We start from the raw sequence: 24,817 nt of genomic DNA, 5'->3' as shown, positions 1-24,817 counted from the left end.
TCCGAAAGGAGGGTGTCCGAATTTGCGGCTTTGTCTCACAAAAGCCCCTATCTGATTTCCCATGTGGATAGAGCAGAATTGAGAACTCGTCAACAATTTCTGCCTAAGGTGGTTTCGTTGTTTCACATGAACCAACCTATCGTGGTGCCTGTGGCTACTGAAGCCTTGGCGAATTCCAAGTCTCTTGATGTGGTCAGAGCATTGAAAATTTATGTAGCCAGAAAGGCTTGTGTTAGGAAAACAGAGGCTCTGTTTGTCCTGTATGCGGCCAACAAGGTTGGCGCTCTTGCTTCTATGCAGACTATTGCACGCTGGATCTGTAATACGATTCAGCAGGCTCATTCTACGGCTGGATTGCCGTTACCGAAATCGGTGAAAGCCCATTCCACTAGGAAGGTGGGCTCATCTTGGGCGGCTGCCCGAGGCGTCTCGGCATTACAGCTTTGCCGAGCAGCTACTTGGTCGGGTTCGAACACTTTTCCAAAATTCTACAAGTTTGATACCCTGGCTGATGAGGACCTCATGTTTGCTCAATCGGTGCTGCAGAGTCATCCGCACTCTCCCGCCCGGTCTGGAGCTTTGGTATATACCCCATGGTCCTTTTGGAGTCCCCAGCATCCTCTAGGACGAAGGAGAAAATAGGATTTTAATACCTACCGGTAAATCCTTTTCTCGTAGTCCGTAGAGGATGCTGGGCGCCCGTCCCAGTGCGGGCTCTATCGGCAGTAATTGTAAATAGTTATCGCTTATTTTGCACAAAGGTTGTGTTTTGCTAAAGGTCAGCCTGTTGCTGATCTCTTTGGTTCACGCTGTTAACTGGTTTTAGATGTATACCATGTTGTACGGTGTGTTGTGGTGTGAGCTGGTATGTATCTCACCCTTGATTTAACAAAATCCTTTTCCTCAAAACGTCCGTCTCCTCTGGCACAGTTCCTATAACTGAGATCTGGAGGAGGGGCATAGAGTGAGGAGCCAGTTCACGCCCATTAAAGTCTTAATGTGCCCATGTCTCCTGCGGATCCCGTCTATACCCCATGGTCCTTTTGGAGTCCCCAGCATCCTCTACGGTCTAAGAGAAAAGGATTTACTGGTAGGTATTAAAATCCTATTATAATGTACCTGCTGAAGTAATGGCTTAGTACCAAATGAAAACAATGATTCTTACCACTACCAGATAATGAATGTCAATATGTTAAATGCTATAGCCTTGGATACATTTACCAGTTAGGAATTTGTCCAATCCGCTTTTAAATACATTTACAGAGTCTGCCGTTATTACCCTCTCCGGCAGGGAGTTCCAAATCTTTATTGCCCTTACCGTGAAGAACCCTTTCCTATGTCGTGTACTGAATTTCCTCTCCTCTAACCTAAGCGAGTGCCCACGCGTCCTATATAGAGTTCTTTTAATAAATAAATCCACTGCTAGCTCCTTGTAATGAACCTTTACATATTTGAAGATATTAATAATGTCTCCTCTTAGACGCCTCTTTTCTAGTGTATACATATTTAACCTAGCAAGCCTTTCCTCGTACTCCAGAGACTCTAAACCTTTTACCAGTTTAGTAGCTCTACTTTGAACTTTTTCAAGTTCCCCGATATCTTTTTTTTTTATAATATGGTGCCCATAACTGAACACAATATTCCAGGTGTGGACGTACCAATGATTTGTACAATGGCAGGATTACATCCTTGTCACTTGTCTCTATGCCCCGTTTAATGCACGCAAGCACTTTACTTGCCTTCTTTGCTGCACTTTGACTTTGTGTACAGTTATTAAGCCTATGAGCACCCCCAAATCTTTTTCCACCATAGTTACCCCTATTTCTCTTACGTCCTAGAGAATGCTGGGGTCCACATTAGTACCATGTGGTATAGACAGGTCCGCCAGGAGCCATTGGCACTTTAAGATTTTGAGAATGTGGGCTGACTCCTCCCTCTATGCCCCTCCTACCAGACTCCGTTTAGAAAATGTGCCCGGAGGAGCTGGTCACAGCTAGGGGAGCTCTCCTGAGTTTTCCTAGTAAAAATGTTTTTTTAGAGTTTATTATTTTACAGGGAGGCTGCTGGCAACAGCCTCCCTGCAGCGAGGGACTGAGGGGGGGAGCAGTGTCCGCCCTGCGGGATCTGAGCCGCTGTCTCTGCTGACTGGACACTGAACTCCAGAGGGGTCTGATCGTTCTCCGCCACAGGGGACCGCTCGCCCCAGCAGCATGCCACCACCCCCTTGCAGAGCTGAAGAATCAGTGGCGAGTGAGACACTGACCCCCCTATCAAGCCGGGGGGGGGAGGGGGGGCGTAGTGAAGATGGCGGCTGCGGGGAGGGAGCGCAGTATTAACTAAGGCCCTCATTCCGAGTTGTTCGCTCGCAAGGCGATTTTAGCAGAGTTACACACGCTAAGCCGCCGCCTACTGGGAGTGAATCTTAGCTTCTTAAAATTGCGAACGATGTATTAGCAATATTGCGATTACAAACTACTTAGCAGTTTAAGAGTAGCTTCAGACTTACTCGGCATCTGCGATCAGTTCAGTGCTTGTCGTTCCTGGTTTGACGTCACAAACACACCCAGCGTTCGCACAGACACTCCCCCGTTTCTCCAGCCACTCCCGCGTTTTTTCCGGAAACGGTAGCGTTTTTATCCACACGCCTATAAAACGCCGTGTTTCCGCCCAGTAACACCCATTTCCTGTCAATCACACTACGATCGCCGGAGCGAAGAAAAAGCCGTGAGTAAAAATACTATCTTCATAGCAAAATTACTTGGCGCAGTCGCAGTGCGAACATTGCGCATGCGTACTAAGCAGAAAAACGCTGCGATGCGAAGATTATTTCCGAGCGAACGACTCGGAATGAGGGCCTAAGCTCCTGGGAAGGCTCAGCGGTACCTGGTGCGGCGCTGTGAGGGGCGCCCTGGGCCAGCGCTTACCCCCTATACTGGTAAAGAAGCCTGTCGGGGTCCTTGGATCTCAGCCAGCACTAATTCCTCAGGCAGTATAATCCATGAAGAGTGGGAAGACAGCACCATTAAGGGGGCGAAGCTTCTCAGAGCTGACCCAGCAGTGTTCCAGCGCCATTTTCCTGCCTGCATAGCGCTGAGAAAGAGAATCGGGTACCTCCACAGCAACTCCAGCTATCTCTAAACGGTACCAGGGGGTTGTAGAGGGGGGGAAGGCTGTAATACAACTGTGTATCCTATTAAGGTGCACGGTCAGCGCTGATAAAGGGTCTCCCTTTAGTAAAAGTGCTGTATGTGGGTTTGCTCCAATCTCTGTGTCTCTTGCCATTCTTGGGGGGGCTCTGTCTGCCCTTCTGTGTGTGTGTGTGTGTGTGTGTGTGTGTGTGTGTGTGTGTGTGTGTGTGTGTGTGTGGAGTGTTTTTTGGTCTCCTTTAGCTATGTCCAGCGACACTGTGTCATATGCTGCAGAGGATTTGTCCTCCCAGGATGATCCCATTCCATGTAATCATTATAGCACTGGTTTAGCACAGATACCAGCAAGGGAGCCTGAGTGGTTTTCTTCTATCAAATCTTGGATTTCTCAGATTTCTGACAGGGATGCAAGTAATGAATCTGCAACCCAGGATTACAGAACTCTATGGCAGTATGGCCGGTTTCTGGTACCTCAGGATACTCCGCTATATACCCCTATAAGTGTGCGCTTGTGCATGTCACACAAGACGACACTGATACCGATTCTGACACCACAGACGGTGATGGGGATGTGTCGCGGGGGTCCGCGTCACTTGCAAAAGGGGTGCAATTGATGATGGAGGCTATCAGGGATGTGTTGAATATTAATACCACACCTGACATGGTTGAGGAGGCCTTTTTCACTGAAAATAAAAAGGCCTCGCTAAACTTCCCTGCGTCAAAGGAATTCAATGCTATATTTGAGAAAGCATGGGAAAACCCTGAGAAAAAATTCCAGATCTCTAAACGGGTACAGGTGGCGTTTCCTTTCCCTGAGGAGAATAGTAAAAAATGGGAAAACCTGCCGATAGTTGATGCATCTGTGTCCAGACTCTCAAAGAAGGTGGTTTTGCCTGTTCCAGGATCTACTGCCTTAAAGGAGCCAGCTTATCGAAAAATTTATAACACACTTAAATCAATGTACACTGCTTCAGGGGCGATATTACATCCCGCTATTGCTAGTTCATCGATTACAAAGGCTATAGTAAAGTGGTTGGCTACCTTACTTGAGTATTTGGATACGATGGATAAGGATGATGTTGCATTATTTTTATGCAACATACATGATTTAGCAGGTTTTATGGTATAATCCATGAAAGACCTGGGTTCCATGGCTGTGGGAATATCTTCCATGTCTGTTTCAGCTTGTCAGGCTCTCTTTGGGAAAGCTCAAGACACGTGGACACGGCTACAGTGGGTAAGTCTCCGTTTCTTCCCTCAGCATCACCTGCTCTGAAGAAATCCTTCCCTTCATCTGCAACACAGTCCTTTCGGCCTAACAAGCCTAGAAAGGCTAGACCGTCCAACACCTTCTTTAGGGTAGGTCGAGTTAAGCCCAAGAAACCTGCTGTTGCAGGTTCCCAGGAACAAAAGCCTGCTTCAGGTACGCCAAAGTCCTTTGCATGATGGTGGACCGCGCGACCTAGAGTTGGGGCCAGTGGGAGCGGGACTCAGACGCTTCAGTCACGTTTGGGTATCGTCCGGCCTGGATCCCTGGGTGATAGATATTGTTTCCCATGGATACAGGCTGGAATTTCAAAGTCTCACTCATCGTTTTTTCAAATCAGGCTTACCAGCTCTGTTGGCAGGCAGCACTGTACTACCAAGAAGCTGTCCAAAAGCTGGTGGAGGCACAGGTCATTCTGTCAGTTCCTCCTCCTCCTGCGCAGGCCACAGGTTACTATTCGAACCTTTTTGTGGTATCGAAACCGAATGGTTCGGTCAGGCCCATTCTGAACCTAAAATCATTTAACCTCTTTCTAAAGGAGTTCAAGTTCAATATGGAATCTCTCAGGGTGGTGATAAGAGTTCTGGAAGAGGGGGAATTCCTGGTTTCCCTGGATATCAAGGATGCGTACCTCCACATTCTGATATGGCTGCCGCATCAGGCTTATCTCCGTTTCGCATTGCTGGACTGTCATTTCCAGTTCCAGGCCCTGCCATTCGGCCTTTCCACAGCACCAAGGGTGTTTACCAAGGTGATGGCAGAGATAATGGTTCTTCTCCGCAAACAAGGGGTGAACATCATTCCATATCTGGACGATCTGCTGATAAAGGCATCGTCCAAGGAGAAGCTGCTGCAGTCCATTGTTCTCTCAACACGCCTCCTCAAGAGTCATGGTTGTCACATTTGGAACCAACCCAGAGGTTGTCCTTTCTAGGAATCATCCTGGACACAGAAGTGCAGTAGGTGTTTCTTCCGCAGGAAAAGGCGTTGGCGATTCAAACTATGGTCCGGGATGTCCTGAAGCCAGCCCGGGTGTCGGTTCATCAATGCATTTGCCTGTTGGCAAAGATGGTGACCTCTTACGAGGCTCTCTAGTACGGGAGGTTCCACGCTCGGACCTTCCAACTGGATCTTCTGGACAAGTGGTCGGGATCTCATCTCCACATGCACCAGAGAATTTGTCTGTCGCCGAAGGCCAGGATTTCGCTCCTTTGGTGGTTACAATTACCTCACCTTCTGGGAGGCCGCAGGTTCAGGATTCAGGAATGGGTCCTTCTAACCACGGATGCGAGCCTTCGGGGCTGGGGAGCAGTCACTCAAAGTGTAACTTTCCAATGACGAAGGTCAAGCCTGGAAGCTGGCCTGCCCATCAACATCCTGCAACTAAGAGCCATCTACAACGGTCTTCTTCAGGTGGCCCCTCTTCTAAGAAATCGGGCCGTTCAAATGCAGTCGGACAACATAACAGTGGCTTACATAAACCGACTGGGCAGAACGAAGAGCAGAGCGGCAATGTCAGAGGTGACAAGACTACTCCTCTGGACAGAAAAACATGCGTTGGCGCTATCAGCCATCTTCATTCTGGGAGTAGACAACTGGGAAGCAGTCTTCCTCAGCAGACACGATCTCCATCCAGCGGAGTGGGGTCTCCATCTGGAGTTGTTCAAGGAAATAACAGACCTTTGAGGATTACCCTAAATAGACATGATGGCCTCTCGTCTCAACAAGAAGCTTTGGCGTTATTGTTCCAGGTCGAGGGACCCACAAGCAGTGGCAGTGGATGCCCTGTTGTCTCCGTGTGTGTTCCAGTCAGTGTACTTGTTTCCACCACTCCAACTCATCCCAAGAATCCTAACGCTAATAAGGAGAACAAGGGTTCAAGCAATCCTCATTGCTCCAGACTGGTCAAGAAGGGCTTGGTACGCGGACCTTCTGAATCTACTGCAAGAAGAACCGAGGCCTCTTCCTCTTCGGGAGAACCTGCTACAGCAGGGACCGTTCGCCTATCAAAACTTACCGTGGCTACGTTTAACGGCATGGAAGTTGAGCGCCTGATTCTTGCTCGGAAGGGCATTCCGAAGAAGGTCATTCCTACCCTGATACAGGCTAGGAAAGGGGTAACGTCTAAACATTACCATCAAATTTGGAAGAGATATGTCTGAATCCAGAATGTCTGAGGTGTGAATCCAAGAAGTTTCCTACGGTGGAGTTTCAACTCGGACGTTTTCTCCTCTTCCTTGCAAGCAGGTGTGGATGTGGGCCTTAGTTTGGGATCTGCGAAGGTCCAGATTTCGGCCCTATCCATTTTCTTCCAGAAACAATTGGCTGCCCTCCCTGAGGTTCAGACTTTTTTGAAGAGAGTTCTGCATATCCATCCTCCCTTTGTACTGCCTACGGCGCCTTGGGACCTTAACGTGGTGTTGCAGTTCCTCCAGTCGGATTGGTTTGAGCCTCTACAGGAGGTTGAGGTCAAATTTCTTACATGGAAGTCTGTCACATTGTTGGCCTTAGCTTCTGCTAGACGTGTGTCAGAATTGGGGGCTTTATCCTGTTAAAGCCCTTATTTATATTCCATGAAGATAGAGCTGAGCTAAGGCCATGTCAGCAGTTCCTTCCGAAGGTTGTGTTGGCATTCATATCAACTAACCTATTGTGTTGCCAGTGGCTACTGACTCCTCAATTACATAAAAGTCATTGGATGTTGTAAGGGCTCTAAAGATATATGTGAAGAGAACTTCACATCACAGAAAGTCAGACTCTGTTTGCCCTGTATGATCACAAGAAAATTGGGTGTCCTGCTTCTAAGCAGACGATCTCCAGCTGCGCCCGCCCAGCAGTTCGTTTTCCTGCAACCGTTATCTGGTTCAGTACAACTTTGTTTAGTTATGTACTGCATTGTTACTTGGTAAATAATGTTTCAGCAGTTGCTGAGTTTTTCAAGCTGGTTAGCTTGATGTGCCTTGTATGTATTTATTTATTTATTATTTATTAGAAGTTTCTTATATAGCGCAGTATATTCCGTTGCGCTTTACAATTAGAACAACAGTTATAGAACAAAACAGGGCAAAGACAGACATAGCGGTAGGAGCTGGTATGAATCTCGCTTTTATCTGTGTTAAATCCTTCTCTCGAAGATGTCCGTCTCCTCTGGCACAGTTTCTAGACTGAGTCTGGTAGGAGGGGCATAGAGGGAGGAGCCAGCCAACACACTCAAACTCTTAAAGTGGCAATGGCTCCTGGTGGACCAGTCTATACCCCATGGTACTAATGTGGACCCCAGCATCCTCTACAGACTACGATAAAAAGGATTTACCGGTAGGTAACCAAAATCCTATTATTTACCCCATCTAGAGTATAGGATGCATGTGTGTTTTTTTTTTTTTTCGTTTTTTTTTAAATGCATAACTTTGCAATTGTCTATATTAAACCTCATTCTCCATTTAGACGCCCAGGTTTCCAGTTTAACAAAGTAATTTTGTAAAGACTCCACATCGCCTTCTGAATTAATTACCTTGCACAGTTTAGTAGCATCTGCAAAGATTGGTACTGTGCTTTCCAGGCCTATTCCTAGATCAGTGATAAATATAGTGAAGAGCAGTGGGCCAAGAACTGACCCTTGTGGTTTCCCGCTGACTACTGGTGGCCAACTGGAGAACATCCCATTGACCACTACTCGTTGCTCTCTTATCTAGCCAATTACTTATCCATGTACAAATAATATAACCTAGACCAAGTTCCTGTAATTTGTTGATCAGGCACTGTATTGAAGGCTTTTGCAAAATCTAAATACACCACGTCCACTGCTTTTCCATGGTCAAAAGTATTGCTCACTTCCTCGTAGAAGCTAATTAAGTTGGTTTGGCATGATCTGTCCCTTACAAAATCATGCTGACTTTTACTAATAAACTTTGTAGCCTGTAGGTGATCCCCTATGCCAGGCCTGGCCAACCCGTGGCTCTCCAGCTGTTGTAAAACTACAAGTCCCATCATGCTTTGCTACAGTTTTGCTATTAGGGAAGGCTAAAACTGTGGCAGGGCATGCTGGGATGTGTAGTTTCACAACATCTGGAGAGCCACAGGTTGGCCAGGCCTGCCCTATGCTATCCCTCAAAATGCCTTCCAATATTTTACCCACTATAGAGGTTAAACTAACTGGTCTATAGTTTCCAGGATAATTTTTTTATTCCATTTGTAAATAAAGGCATAACCTCCGCTATGCGCCAATCCCTTGGTACCATGTCTGATCTAATTGAACTCTGGAAAATCAAGTATAGGGGTTTTTCTAGCTGTAACCTAAGCTCCATAATAACCTTTGGGTGAATACCGTCTGAACCCGGTGATTTATTAATCTTCATGTTACCTAGTCTCTCCAGGACTACTTCCTCACTTAAACAAGCATCAAGCCAAGCGTCATTACCCTCACTGTCATTATGCACTAATGTCACCGGCTCATCCTCTCTGGTAAATACTGATGAAAAAAAACTTTTCAATATTTCCGCTTTTAATTTGTCATCATTTATCAAAGCTCCCAATTCATCTTTTAAAGGGCCTACATTCTCCTTTGTTAGTCTTTTACTGTTTATATAGTTATAAAACTTTTTAGGATTGGTTTTACTCTCTATAGCGATTTTTTTTTTGTTTATAATTTTAGCTGCCCTTATCGCTTTTTGACATTTTTTTTTTATTGCATTCATTGTAATACCGGAATGACTCCTCCCCTCCATTAGATTTAAATGTTTTGAAAGCACGTCTCTTATTAGCCATTGCTTCCTGGACCTCCTTATTGAGCCACATTGGTTTTTGTTTAGTACTCCTGCGTTTACTGCTCATGGGAATGACTTTGTGAATATTGCTTTCAAGCAACCCTTTTAAAGCCTCCCACATTTCCGATGAGTCCTTGCCTTGAAACAAAACTTCCCAGTCAATGTCGTTTAGTGCCCGTGTCAGAATATTGAAGTTAGCTTTTCTAAAGTTAAATGTTTTGGTCGCTCCCTTATAGCTATGTTTCTTAAAACTGATGTCGAATGTGATCATGTAATGATCACTGTTTCCCATGGTCTCCCCAACTTCAGTGTTTGATATAATGTCCACATTATTGGTAATAACTAGGTCCAGAATAGTTTTACCTCTAGGTGGGTCCTCGACTAATTGAGTCAAGAATTGATCCTTCAATATATTTAAAAACATGCTGCTCCTAGTTTTTACACATGAATTGTTACTCCAATTTATATCAGAATAGTTAAAATCTCCTAATACTAGGATGTCCCCCATTCCTGCTATTTTTTCAGTTTGGTGTAAGAGTTGTTCCTCATCGTGTACGCTAATATTCGGTTGTTTGTAGCACGTGCCAATGACTAATTTCTTTGCCTCAGTGCCCCCACTTGTGATCTCAACCCATAGCGACTGCACATTATCTCCTGCCCCCTCGAAAATACCCTCTATTAAATTTGGTTTTAGAGATGGTTTAACAAATAGACATACCCCTCACAAAGAGACGTACCCCTCCATATCCATATCATAATTACCAATTTCTTCATTAAGTATAGATAGTAGAAGGAGTGTGTTTAGGTTTTTGTGGACTTCTACCTGCTCTACATGACACTATTAGTGCATGTCACATTGCTACCTATCCTTGTTGCTATTGAGCCTTGATTTTGTTTTTTCTTCCTGTCTTGGTCTGGTGGTGGTAACATATTTACTGATGGGGGTAGCAATATTGGCTGTTTAGATTGCCTCCTTGTTACCCTTTTTGTTTCTCCTATTCAATAAATTAGTGGCACTTGGTGAGACGCTTTTGCATGCCTACTTCGTCAGCTCCTAGATTCTCGCTTCAGATTTACCTTCTATACAAAGGTGTCCTCTTACCCTGTTGCCCACAATGCATTTGCAGCTTAATATAGTAGCGGGCAGCAGTTATATTGCTGCCCGCTCACAGGTTGAGTAGCAGGGTAGCGGATGTTTGTGCGCTTTCTTCTTTAGGTGTACGCACGCTTTCATAGTGGATAATTGGGGAACTGAGCTGTGCATCACGACAGCACCACAGTACGCAGCCTCCCGAAGCAAAAATTAATGAGGACACTTCTGTAGCAGTTGTTTTAGCTGGTGTTTCTCTGACGTCCTAGTGGATGCTGGGAACTCCGTAAGGACCATGGGGAATAGCGGCTCCGCAGGAGACTGGACACAAAAAGAAAAGCTTTAGGACTACCTGGTGTGCACTGGCTCCTCCCCCTATGACCCTCCTCCAAGCCTCAGTTAGATTTTTGTGCCCGACCGAGCAGGGTGCAATCTAGGGGGCTCTCCTGAGCTTCTTAGATAAAAGTTAGTTTTAGGTTTTTTATTTTCAGTGAGACCTGCTGGCAACAGGCTCACTGCATCGAGGGACTAAGGGGAGAAGAAGCGAACCTGCCTGCTTGCAGCCAGCTTGGGCTTCTTAGGCTACTGGACACCATTAGCTCCAGAGGGATCGAACACAGGCCCAGCCTCGGAGTCCGGTCCCAGAGCCGCGCCGCCGGCCCCCTTACAGAGCCAGAAGCAAGAAGAGGTCCGGAAAATCGGCGGCAGAAGACATCAGTCTTCACCAAGGTAGCGCACAGCACTGCAGCTGTGCGCCATTGCTCCTCATGCACACCACACACTCCGGTCACTGATGGGTGCAGGGCGCTGGGGGGGGCGCCCTGAGCAGAAATATAAACACCTTGGCTGGCAAAAATACATCACATATAACCCCCAGGGCTATATGGATGTATATTAACCCCTGCCAGATTCCAGAAAAAAGCGGGAGAAAAGTCAGCCGAGAAGGGGGCGGAGCCTATCTCCTCAGCACACTGGCGCCATTTTCCCTCACAGCTCCGTTGGAGGGAAGCTCCCTGGCTCTCCCCTGCAGTTAATACACTACAGAAAAGGGTTAAAAAGAGAGGGGGGGCACAATTTAGGCGCAGTATACAAATATATGCAGCTATAAGGGAAAACACTTTTTTATAGGTGCTATCCCTGTGATATATAGCGCCCTGGTGTGTGCTGGCATACTCTCCCTCTGTCTCCCCAAAGGGCTTTGTGGGGTCCTGTCCTCTATCAGAGCATTCCCTGTGTGTGTGCTGTGTGTCGGTACGGCTGTGTCGACAGGTATGTGGAGGATAATGAGGTGGAGGCGGAGCGAATGCCTGTAAATATGTTGTCACCCCCTGCGGGGTCGACACCGGGGTGGTTGAACTTATGGAAGGATTACGTGAAAGTGTCAACTCCTTACATAAAAGGTCGACGACACGGAACAGCCGGCTACTCAGCTTGTGCCTGTTCCAGCGTCTCAAATGTCATGGGGGGCTTTAAAATCGCCCGCTACCTCAGATAACAGACACAGATGTCGACACGGATACTGACTCCAGTGTCGACATCGATGAGACTGGTGTACCCTCCAAATAGGTCCACCCGTTACAGGATTGAGGCAATGAAAAATGTATTACACATTTATGATTATACTCCAGGTACCACATAAAAGGGTATTGTGTTTGGTGAGAGAAAACTATTAGTAGTTTTTCCTGCATCTGAGAAATTAAATGAGGTGTGTGAGGAAGGGTGGTCTTCCCCCGGTAAGAAATTGATCATTTCTACAACGGTTATTGGCAGCGTACCCTTTCCCGCCAGAGGATAGGTCACGCGGGGAAACACCCCATAGGGTAGATACAGCGCTTACACGCTTATCAGAAAAGGTGGCACTACCGTCTCCGGATACGGCCTGAAGGAACCTGCTGATAGAAAGTAGGAGGTTACCCTATAAGATATGGTCACACACTAGGGCATTATATTGCGACCAGCCGTTGCTTCGGCATGGATGTGCAGTGCTCCCGCTGCGTGGTCAGATTCCCTGTCGGAAAATAACTATGGATAGGGACAATATTTTGCTGAAAATAGAGCATATAAAAGACGTGGTCTTATACATGCGTGATGCACAGAGGGATATTTGCCAGCTGGCATCAAAAATAAGCGCTAGGTCCATTGCCGCCAGACGGGGGTTATGGACTTGACAATGGTCAGGCGATGCCGACTCGAATCGGCACATGGAAGTTGCCCTATAAGGGGGTAAAACTGTTTGGGGATAGTTTTTCAGACCTCGTTTCCACAGCTACTGCTGGGAAATTATTTTTTTGCCACAGGCTACCCCACAACAAAAGAAAGCACCGTATCATCAAGTACAGTCCTTTCGGCCCCAGAAAAGCAAGAGGGCTAGAGGCTCATCCTTTCTGCCGAGAGGCAAAGGTAGAGGAAAAAGCTGCAACACACAGCTAATTCCCAAGAGCAGAAGTCCTCCCTGCGTCCGGTAGGTCCACAGCATGGTGCTGGGGCTGCTCAGGCGGACCCGGGTACGGTGGGGGCCCGTCTCAGATATTTCAGCGGACAGTGGGCTCTCTTACATGGATCCCTGGGTCCTTCTAGCAGGATCTCAGGGGTACAGGCTGGAGTTCGAGACGTTCTTCCCCCCGACGTTTCCTAAAATATGCCTTTACCGGCACCTCCCTCTGACAGGGAGACGGTGTTGGTGGATATTCAACACTATAATCACAACAAGTGATTGTCAAGGTACCCCTCCTTCAGCAAGGAAGGGGTTACTATTCCACAGTGGTTGTGGTACCGAAACGGTTCGGTGAGACCCATCTTGAAATTAAAATACTTGAACTTTTATATCAGAAGATTCAAGTTCAAGATGGAATCGCTCAGGGCGGTTATTACGAGCCTGGACGAGGGGGATTACAGGGTCTCCCTGGACATCAAGGATGCGTACCTGCATGTCCCCATTTACCCCCCTCACCAGGAGTACCTCAGATATGTGGTACAGGACTGTCACTATCAGTTCCAGACGCGGCCGTTGGAGTTGTCCACGGCACCGAAGGTCTTTACCTAGGTAATGGCCGAAGTGACGATACTCCTTCGCAAGAAGGAAGTTTTTATTATCCCGTACTTGGACGATCTCCTGATAAAGGCGAGGTCCAAAGAACAGTTGGTAGTGGGGGTAGCAGAAGTGCTACAACAGCACGACTGGATTCTCAATATTCCAAAGTCACAGCTGGTCCCGACGACACGTCTTCTGTTCCTGGGAATGTTTCTGAACGCAGACCAGAAAAGAGTGTTTCTTCCAGTGGAAAAAGCCGAGGAGTTGTCATCTCTAGTCAGAGACATCCTAAAACCAGGACAGGTGTCGGTACATCAATGCACACGAGTCCTGGGAAGAATGGTAGCTTCGTACGAAGCATAATTCCATTCGGAAGACTCCACGCAAGGACGTTCCAGTGGGACCTGTGGGACTAATGGTCCGGGTCCCATCTACAGATACAACAGCGGATAACCCTGTCAGCAAGAAACAGGGTGTCGCTGCTGTGGTGGCTGCAGAGGGCTCATCTACTAGAGGGCCGCAGATTCGGAATACAGGACTGGGTCCTGGTGACCACAGATGCCAGCCTTCCGGGCTGGGGTGCAGTCACACAGGGAAGAAATTTTCCAAGGAGATTTCGCTTCACATAAATATTCTGCAGCTAAGGGCCATTTACAATGCCCTAAGCCAAGCAAGGCCCCTGCTTCAGAACCAGCCGGTACTGATCCAATCAGACGACATCACGGCGGTCGCCCGTGTAAACAGACAGGGCGGCACAAGAAGCAGGATGGCGATGGCAGAAGCCACAAGGATTCTCCGATGGGCGACCTACACCCAGGAGAATGGGGACTTCATCCAGATGTTTTCCAAATGCGGGTAAACCGTTGGGAATGACCACGGGTGGACATGATGGCGTCCCGCCTCAACAAGAAGTTGAAAAGATATTGCGCCAGGTCAAGGGACCCTCAGGCGATCGCTGGGGACGCTCTAGTGACACCGTGGGTGTACCAGTCGGTTTTTGTGTCTCCTCCTCTACCTCTCATACCCAAGGTACTGAGAATAATAAGAAGGCGAGGAGTGAAAACCATACTCGGGGTTCCGGATTGGCCATGAAGAGTTTGGTACCCGGAACTTCAAGAGATGCTGGCAGAGGACCCTTGGCCTCTGCCGCTCAGACAAGACCTGCTGCAGCAGGGACCCTGTCTGTTCCAAGACTTACCGCGGCTGCGTTTGACGGCATGGCGGTAGAACACCGGATCCTAAAGGAAAAGGGTATTCCGAAGGATGTCACCCCAAGACATTATCGCCGCATTGGCGAAAATATGTTGCTTGGTGGGAGGCCATGAAGGCCCCGACGGAGGAATTTCAACTATGTCGATTCCTGCACTTCCTGCAAGCAGGGGTGACGTTTGGGCCTCAAATTGGGGTCCATCAAGGTCCAGATTTCGGCTCTGTCGATTTTCTTCCAGAAAGAACTGGCTTCACTGCCTGAAGTTCAGACTTTGGTTAAAGGAGTACTACATATTCAGCCTCCTTTTGTGCCTCCTGTGGCACTTTTTGGATCTCAACGTGGTGTTGGATTTCCTAAAGTCGCATTGGTTGAGCCACTTAAAACCATGGAGCTAAAGTATCTCGCGTGGAAAGTGGTCATGCTGTTGGCCTTGGCCGGGCGTGTGTCAGAATTGGCGGCTTTGTCATGTAAAAGGCCTTATCTGATTTTCTATATGGATAGGGCAGAGTTGAGGACTCGTCCTCAGTTTCTCCCGAAGGTGGTCTCAGGTTTTCATTTGAAACAACCTATTGTGGTGCCTGCGGCTACTGGGGACTTGGAGGATTCCAAGTTGCTGGACGTAGTCAGGGCCCTGAAATTTTTATTTTTCCAGGATGGCTGGAGTCAGGAAAACTGACTCGCTGTTTATCCTGATGGACCCAACAAGCTGGGTGCTCCTGCTTCTAAGCAGTCTATTGCGCGCTGGATTTGTAGCACTATTCAGCTGGCGCATTCTGCGGTAGGATTACCGCAGCCTAAATCAATAAAAGCCCATTCCACAAGGACGGTGGGCTCATCTTGGGCGGCTGCCCGAGGGGTCTCGGCTTTACAACTTGCCGAGCAGCTACTTGGTCAGGGGCAAACACGTTTGCAAAATTCTACGAATTTGATACCCTGGCTGAGGAGGACCTGGAGTTCTCTCATTCGGTGCTGCAGAGTCATCCGCACTCTCCCGCCCGTTTGGGAGCTTTGGTATAATCCCCATGGTCCTTACGGAGTTCCCAGCATCCACTAGGACGTCAGAGAAAATAAGAATTTACTTACCGATAATTCTATTTCTCGTAGTCCGTAGTGGATGCTGGGCGCCCATCCCAAGTGCGGATTGTCTGCAATACTTGTACATAGTTATTGTTAACTAATCGGGTTCTTGTTGTGAGCCATCTATTCAGAGGCTCCTCTGTTATCATGCTGTTAACTGGGTTTCATATCACAAGTTGTACGGTGTGATTGGTGTGGCTGGTATGAGTCTTACCCGGGATTCAAAATCCTTCCTTATTGTGTACGCTCGTCCGGGCACAGTATCCTAACTGAGGCTTGGAGGAGGGTTCATAGGGAGAGGAGCCAGTGCACACCAGGTAGTCCTAAAGCTTTTCTTTTTGTGCCCAGTCTCCTGCGGAGCCGCTATTCCCCATGGTCCTTACGGAGTTCCCAGCATCCACTACGGACTACGAGAAATAGAATTATCGGTAAGTAAATTCTTATTTTTACAACTAGTCCACTAATATGTGCCTCAGATGCTGTCAGTGAATATTCAGTAGAGACTGCGGATGCTGCTCGAGTGGGCAGTATCTTACATCTACTAACTGGAACTGCATGTATTCATTAGATATCTGCCTTTATAGAGTAGACCAGAGGTTCTCAAACACTGTCCTCAAGGCAACCCAACAGTCCAGGTTTTAAGTTTATCCATGCTTGGCAAAAGGTGATTTAATGTACCTCAGTCAATTTGATTATAACCATGGCTATACCTAAGACCTGTACCATTGGGGTGCCTTGAGAACCGCATTTGATAACCTCTCTAGTAGATTATCCTACATGTTTGATGTTCCCAGATTCTCCAGCGCATCTCCTGTGTGTCCGCAGAGTCCTCCTGGTGGTTCCGGTTTAGCTTGGTACTCAATTCTTCTGCAGTCTCTTGCAGAAGGCCTGTGTGTGTTTAAATGCCAGCTGGAATTTCTTCAGCAGGGTCCGTTCGTATACCACATTACCATGTCTTTGTTTACAGGTGTGACCGTTGACTCCGCTTTCTGGTAGAGCAACGATATCCTGAAAGTTGCTGTTCTTTCTATGCTTTATGTCATGCAACCTGTGTTGCATTTGCCCTGGTTTCTCAACTACCTCCTTGCGGCTATTCCATCTTCTTCTGTTCTTCAGGTACTAGTGGATACTGATCTTCACCTAGGCTCGCTTAGAGTGCAGGTTGCTGCCATATCGATCTTATTTTAGTATTAGTTGACCTTGCTACTATGTTTACAACCTTCTACAGGGAGTTTTAGGCCCCTGTCCCTTGGGTTCTTGCTGCACCTCGATCTAACACTTGGTATTGGTTTTCCTTCAGTGAGAATGTGTTTGAACCCCTAGACTCTGTGACTCTCCGCTATTGTCCTGAAGGACAGTTCTATTGTTGGTTTTCACCTCCGATTAAGTGGCCTGTCAGAGCTTAGTGGTCCCTGCCTACTGCGTGTATCCACTTTTGTTTCTTGTTTTATTGGCTGATTTTATCTTCATCATCTCTGGAGGTGGTTAAGCCTTTTCAGGTTTGTTTCTCATACTGCTACCATGCACAGAATGTGTTTGTGTCTACAAAGCCTCCTAGTGGGACTGGCCTACTTCTAAGCGGACCCATTCCAGGAGCATCTGTCTGGTTATCTGTCGGGCATCTGTAGCCAGTGGTCAATTTTACCTTCATTCTAACTCTGCACATTCGGTTTTTGGTGGGGACCTCTTGAGATGCCAAAGGTGGAGCTTCTGCATCTCACCTTTTGCAGTGTGACTTTTTAGTCCACAACTCATACTTTGGTAACATTCTACCTGTACATTTCTAATGTTTTACAGCGTTGCTTATTTTGCGACCACTGTCTCCAGAATTGGTCGTAGGGATCTGCATATTTTTTAGCACCTGTCCACCAGGGAGGTCTGCTTTGGGGCTTCCCCATTGTATACTCCAGTGCCCCCTACTGGATGAAGGAGAAAATAGGATTTTGATACTAACCAATAAATCTCTTTCTCCAATTCCATTAGGGACACTTGACGCCTTCACAGCACTGTCCTTGCTGCACTGTTCTTCGGAGAGTTTACAGGTGCATATTAGTTGTCTGCAGCTTATTGGTTTGTTATAGTGTTTGCTATTTCGGTCCTTGAATCGGTCCTTGGACCCTTTAGTTGGTTCCTCTTTCTACTTTTCTCTCTTTGGGATATATCCAATTATCCCCGGTAAAACACTGGGTCCGAAAAATGGCAGTTTTTCAGACTTTTTTCGGCTGTTTCACTGATTATTTCTCCGTCAGGGTCCACAGGATAACAATGGGATATGATGGAGCGACAGCGGATTGGCACCAAACGATCACAAGCTTGCTGGCCTCCCAGCATGCAACGGGTCTGTCCATATATCCCCGCCCACTGGCTCAGGCAAATCAGTGTTTTGTTTGGTGCGACAGGAGCCGGACCATGGTCAGAGGACTGCTGTTCCACCGCAGCCCTAAGCTTTCTTATTTTATTTTTATAGTTTTACTATGTTTTTGAGCGATCTTCCTTAACAGCGTCTTATACGCATATTGGAAAGAGTCACGCTATTGCATTCTGGCATCAAGAGTAGATGTGATGTCCATATCTGCCAGACGATGTTTATAGAGGTCAGGTGATGCAGATTCCAGACGGCACATGGAAGTATTGCCGTATAAAGGGGCGGTCCATCGGACCTGGTGGCCATGGCAACAGCTGGAAAATCCACTTTTGTTACCCCAAGTCACATCTCAGCAGAAAAGGACACAGTCTTTTCAGTCTCAGTCCTTTCGTACCCATAAAGGCAGGCGGGCATATCTGCCCAGGGTTAGAGGAAAGGGTAGAAGACTGCAGCAGGCAGCCCATTCCCAGGAACAGAAGTCCTCCACAGCTTCTGCCAAGTCCGCAGCATGACGCTGGGGCCATACAAGCGGACTCAGGTGCGGTGGGGGGTCATCTCAAGAGTTTCAGCACGCAGTGGGCTCACTCGCAAGTGGACTCCTGGATCCTACACGTAGTATCCCAGGTGTACATTGGAAATTCGAGACGTCTTCCCCTCACAAGTTCCTAAAGTCTGCTTTACCAACGTCTCCCTCCGACAGGGAGGCAGTATTGGGAAAAAATTCACAGGCTGTATTCCCAGCAGGTGATAATCAAAGTACCCCTCCTACAACAAGGGAAGGGGTATTATTCCACACTATATTGTGGTACTGAAGCCAAACGGCTCGGTGAGATCTAAAAGATTTGAACAATTACATACAAGGGTTCAAATCAAGATGGAGTCACTCAGAGCAGTGATAGCGAACCAGGACGATATGGTGTCACTGGATATCAGGGACGCTTACCTACATGTCCAAATTTTGCCCTTCTCACCAAGGGTATCTCAGGTTCGTGGTACAGAACTGTCACTATCAGTTCAGACGCTGCCGTTTGGATTGTCCACGGCACCCCGGGTCTTTACCATGGTAATGGCCGAAATGATGATTCTTCCTAAAAGAAATATGGACGCTTTCCTGATAAGGGCAAGGTCCAGAGAACAGTTGGCGGTCGGAGTAGCACTATCTCAAGTAGTTCTACGACAGCACGAGTGGATTCTAAATATTCCAAAATCGCAGCTTTTTCCGACGACACGTCTAATGTTCCTAGGAATGATTCTGGACACAGTCTAGAAAAGGATGTTTTCTCCCGGAGAAGAAGGCCAGGGAGTTATCCGAGCTAGTCAGGAACCTCCTAAAACCAGGAAAAGTATCAGTGCATCATTGCACAAGGGTCCTGTGAAAAATGGTGGTTTCTTACAAAGCGATCCCATTCGGTAGATTTCACGCAAGAACCTTTCAGTGGAATCTGCTGGGAAAATGGTCCGGATCGCATCTTCAGATGCATCAGCGGATAACCCTGTCTCCAAGGACAAGGGTGTTTTCTTCTGCGGTGGCTGCAGAGTGCTCATCTATGAAAGGGCCGCAGATTCGACATTCAGGACTGGGTCCTGGTGACCACGGATGCCAGCCTGAGTGGCTGGGGAGCAGTCACACAAGGAAAAAATTTCCAGGGAGTGTGATCAAGTCTGGAGACTTCTCTCCACATAAATATACTGGAGCTAAGGGCAATTTACAAGGCTCTAAGCTTAGCAAGACCTCTGCTTAAAGGTCAGCCGGTATTGATCCAGTGGGACAACATCACGGCAGTCGCCCACGTAAACAGACAGGGCGGCACATGAAGCAGGAGGGAAATGGCAGAAACTGCAAGGATTCTTCGCTGGGCGAAAAATCATGTGATAACACTCTCAGCAGTGTTAATTCCGGGAGTGGAAAACTGGGAAGCAGACTTCCTCAGCAGGCATAACCTCCACCCGGGAGAGTGGGGACTTCAGCGGGAAGTCTTCCACATGATTGTAAACCGTTGGGAAAAACCAAAGGTGGACATGATGGCGTCCCGCCTGAACAAAAAACTAGACAAATATTGCGCCAGGTCAAAGGACCCTCAGGCAATAGCGGTGGACGCTCTGGTAACACTGTGGGTGTACCAGTCAGGGTATGTGTTCCCTCCTATGCATCTCATACCAAAAGTACTGAGAATCATAAGAAGGAGATGAGTAAGAACGATACTCGTGGTTCCGGATGGGTCAAGAAGGACTTGGTACCCGGAACTTCAAGAGATGCTCACGGAAGAACCGTGGCCTCTACCTTTAAGAAAGGACCTGCTCCAGCAGGGGCCTTGTCTGTTCCAAGACTTACCGCGGCTGCGTTTGACGGCATGGCAGTTGAACGCCGGATCCTGAAAGGGCATTCCAGATGAAGTCATCCCTACCCTGGTCGAAGCCAGGAAGGATGTAACCGCAAAACATTTTCACCGCATTGGCGAAAATATGTTGCGTGGTGTGAGGCCAAGAAGGTCCCTACAGAGGAATTCCAACTGGGTCGTTCCTACATTTCCTGAAAACAGGACTGTCCATGGGCCTAAAATTAGGGTCCATTAAGGTTCAAATTTCGACCCTGTCGAATTTCTTCCAGAAAGAACTGGCTTCAGTGCCTGAAGTTCAGACGTTTGTAAAAGGGGTACTGCATATACAGCCTCCTTTTGTGCCCCAGTGGCACCTTGGGATCTCAATGTTGTTTTGAGTTTCCTAAAGTCACATTGGTTTGATCCACTCACCACTGTGGAATTAAAATATTTCACATGGAAGGTGAAGATTCTATTAGCCCTGGCTTCAGCCAGGCGTGTGTCAGAATGGGCGGCTTTATCATATAAAAGCCCTTACTTAATTTTTCATTCTGACAGGGCAGAATTGAGGACTCGTCCTCAATTTCTCCTTAAGGTGTTTTCTGTTTTTCACATGAACCAACCTATTGTGGTACCTGCGGCTACTAGGGACTTGGAGGACTCCAAGTTACTTGACGTTGTCAGGGCCCTGAAAATATATGCTTCCAGGACGACTGGAGTCAGAAAATCTGACTCGCTGTTTAGCCTGTATGCACCCAACAAGATGGGTGTTCCTGCTTCTAAGCAGACGATTGCTCGCTGGATTTGTAGTACAATTCAGCTTGCACATTCTGTGGCAGGCTTGCCACAGCCAAAATCAGTAAAAGCCCATTCCACAAGGAAGTGGGCTCATCTTGGGCGGCTGCCCGAGGGGTCTCGGCTTTACAACTTTGCCGAGCTGCTACTTGGTCAGGGGCACACCCTGACTGAGGAGGACCTGGAGTTCTCTCATTCGGTGCTGCAGAGTCATCCGCACTCTCCCGCCCGTTTGGGAGCTTTGGTATAATCCCCATGGTCCTGACGGAGTCCCCAGCATCCACTTAGGACGTTAGAGAAAATAAGAATTTACTTACCGATAATTCTATTTCTCGTAGTCCGTAGTGGATGCTGGGCGCCCATCCCAAGTGCGGATTGTCTGCAATACTTGTACATAGTTATTGTTACAAAAATCGGGTTATTCTTGTTGTGAGCCATCTTTTCAGAGGCTCCTTCGTTGTTATCATACTGTTAACTGGGTTCAGATCACAGGTTGTACGGTGTGATTGGTGTGGCTGGTATGAGTCTTACCCGGGATTCAATATCCTTCCTTATTATGCACGCTCGTCCGGGCACAGTATCCTAACTGAGGCTTGGAGGAGGGTCATAGGGGGAGGAGCCAGTGCACACCACCTGATCCTAAAGCTTTTATTATTGTGCCCTGTCTCCTGCGGAGCCGCTAAACCCCATGGTCCTGACGGAGTCCCCAGCATCCACTACGGACTACGAGAAATAGAATTATCGGTAAGTAAATTCTTATTTTTCCAGCTGGGGACTATTTAAAAATGGGAAATGCCTCCTAAAGAGAGATGCATATCATTTGATAGTGCGAAAATTTATATGGCCTTTGACGTGAACTTCAAAAGAGGGATGGTTTTCTGAAAACCATAATGTCTCTGTCTGGGGCAGTCATAAGGCAAGCCATGACTTCACCTTGCAATCTACAGCCACACCACACTGGATAGGCCCAATCTCACTAGATCTTGGAAGCTAAGCAGCTTTGGGCCTGGTTAGTTCTTGGATGGGAGACCACCTTGGAATACCAGGTGCTGTAGGTACACTGGGCTGAGGTACTGAAAAACAGGTTTTTCAGTGCTTGCAAGGGAGGAAGAATCACATATAGCTCATATGGACACTAATGTTCTAGAGCCTCAGCATTAACAATAGTTGCTCCCAGAGCAGGTTTGCTTACAGACATGAAAAGCTGATTCAGAATAATCAAAGAATGTTTTGGAAACTTTGCCTTTGGCTGGAAGTTTGTTTGGTAAGGAATTAACAGATATTCTGGAGTCAAAATCAGACTCCAAGAAGGTCACATTTCCTTCCACATATAACCCCAATCATAGGGCTCCGGTTTTCTGCCTTGTCGGTCATAAAGGAACATAACAGCCACAATACAATAAGTTTGGTAAGGCAAAGAAGCAAAGGCAAATAGCGGGCCAGCTTCCAAACCAGAAGATAAGCCATCAGCAGGATGGTGCTGGCCTCCTTCTGTGGGGACCCCAAGATAGGGGGCTAACTTCTTCAGTTTGCGCAGATCTGGTAACAGTCTACAAACAGATGCCTGGGTGCAAGAAGCTGTATCTATAGGTTATGTTTCTCTTCAAGAAGCATCCTCTTCGAAGGTTTCTGTTCCAGTCATCTCGGGTAGAGGCGAAGGACAGGGGTTTGCAAGAAGCAGTTCAGAAATTGCTTTTGTCAGGAATATTCATTCTAGTAACCCCTGCACAATAGGGATGGGTGTTTTTACTCCAATTGGGTTTGGGTTCAGAAGGATCCTTTCACCCCAATCTCAAAATCCTAAACAGATAAGTTTGGGTACCACGGTTCACATGGAGACGTTGCGCTCCATAGTTTTGGCATGGAGCCAAGGAATTACATTGTATCCCTGGATAGTCAGGATGCTTACCTACAGGTTCCTATAGCACTGTTCCATCAGTGTTATCTCAAGGTTCACCATCCTCCAGCAAAATTTTCAGTTTCAGACCTTACCCTTTGGGTAAGCCACAGCCTCCATAGTATTTACCAAAATTATGAGGATTATGGCATCTTATCTCTGTAAGAAGGGGATAAGAAAATTGCCATACCTCGACCACCTTTTTTTATCCTGGCACAGAAAAACTAGACTTATGGTAAGAACTTACCGTTTTTAAATCTCTTTCTGCGAGGATCTGGATCCGAGGCCCCAACAGGCTCAAAGCTTTAGACTGATTCCAAGATGCTCAGAGCCGCATCCTCTATAACCCCGCCTCCATGCCAGTGAGCTCAGTTTACTTAACCAGCCGAATGCAATAGCAGGTACCAGAGACAACAACCGCTCGTAGCCAGTTACACCACACACACACTGCAGGAGAGGGTGTCAGCGGCTATGCCAATACCAACCCAAAAAAGCAAAGTGCGTCAGGGTGGGCGCCTTGTGGAGCCCAGTATACCTCGCAGAAAGATTTACAACGGTAAGTTCTTACCATAAATCTTGTTTTCTGCTGTGGGGTACACTGGGCTCCGCAAGGAAATAACATTGGGGATGTCCTAAAGCAGTTCCTTATAGGAGGGGACACACTGTAGCGTGCACAAGATCCCGGCGTCCAAAGGAAGCATTCTGGGAAGCGGCAGTATCAAAGGCATAGAACCTAATAAACTTGGTCCTCGAGGACCACGTAGCCGCCTTGCACAATTGTTTGAGGGTCGCACCATGGTGGGCCGCCCCAGAAGGTCCAACCGACCGAGTAGAATGGGCTTTGATGGTAGCAGGAACCGGACGACCAGCCTGTACATAAGCATGTGCAATCACCGTTCTAATCCATCTGGCCAATGTCTGCTTAGAAGCAGGCCAGCCACGTTTGTGAAAACCAAACAACACAAAAAGAGAATCGGATTTCCTAATGGAGGAAGTTCTGATAATGCTGATTTAGATTACCTTATAACCTTCACTATATATGGGTAAGAGACTCAGTACGCAATTGGCGTATGGGGTACCGTAAGCGTACACACTTAGCGTAGCATACGCTTGGCCGTGATCGAGACGCACATGCGACACGCTCGCTCACAGCTTAATGCGTGGTGTCGAGCACGCTATAGGCGGTCGACTACCGTAATGCTACGCTACCAGCATAGCGGACGCTCGAGACCACGAGGAGATCACGAGCGACGCAGACGCTCACAGGATGACAATCAGTAAACCTCGAATGTAACACACAGAAAGGATACTCTTATGCTGTAAACCTTGTACTTAAATACTGCAGCGATATAACGCTGCTTAACCTTGTTAATGTAAATGCTGTTAGAGCGATTTAAGCGCTCTGAATACCCTCTGCAATGTAATAAACACACGATACCTTACTAAGGTTCCAACACCTTTACTAACAGGATTAAGTTATATTAAAAGGGGAAATACAGTTGACAATTCATACTCTACAAGCTAACATCAATATCTAACAAAATACCTACACATAAATACACAATAGCATCACAATCTTATACAATAACAGAGAGAGAGAGAGAGATCGTGGCACAATTACATTCAGAGATTTAGAATGGTCACAGAGAGTGTACTTACACACAGGGAATGAATCGCAGGCGCAAATCTGGTTACCAGCTCCTGGTTATTCAATCATGAAAACCGTTGTGGGGAGAAGACTCTTGTGTCCCCAAGTCTATTTCAAACTATATTTATGTACTAGCTCAAGACATACTTCAATAGATACTATGTGTCCTCTTTCCATTGGTTAGTTCAAGAAGTTGGGTGATGACTAAGA

The 24,817-nt window shown here is 47.2% G+C and overlaps 1 protein-coding gene and 1 pseudogene across 4 annotated transcripts in view; both read left to right on the top strand.

Annotated features, from left to right (window-relative positions):
• Positions 1-24,817, top strand: part of WDR75 (WD repeat domain 75) — a 1,043,598-nt gene that overhangs the window by 786,028 nt on the left and 232,753 nt on the right. The window lies entirely within an intron of this gene.
• On the top strand, positions 22,002-22,120 carry LOC134947093 (5S ribosomal RNA; annotated as a pseudogene).

The sequence above is a fragment of the Pseudophryne corroboree genome, chromosome 7 (assembly GCF_028390025.1).
Source record: "Pseudophryne corroboree isolate aPseCor3 chromosome 7, aPseCor3.hap2, whole genome shotgun sequence".
In the NCBI taxonomy this organism is placed as follows: Eukaryota; Metazoa; Chordata; class Amphibia; order Anura; family Myobatrachidae; genus Pseudophryne; species Pseudophryne corroboree.
The sequence above is the reverse complement of the archived record's forward strand: the minus strand, read 5'-3'. Positions and strand labels throughout refer to the sequence as shown.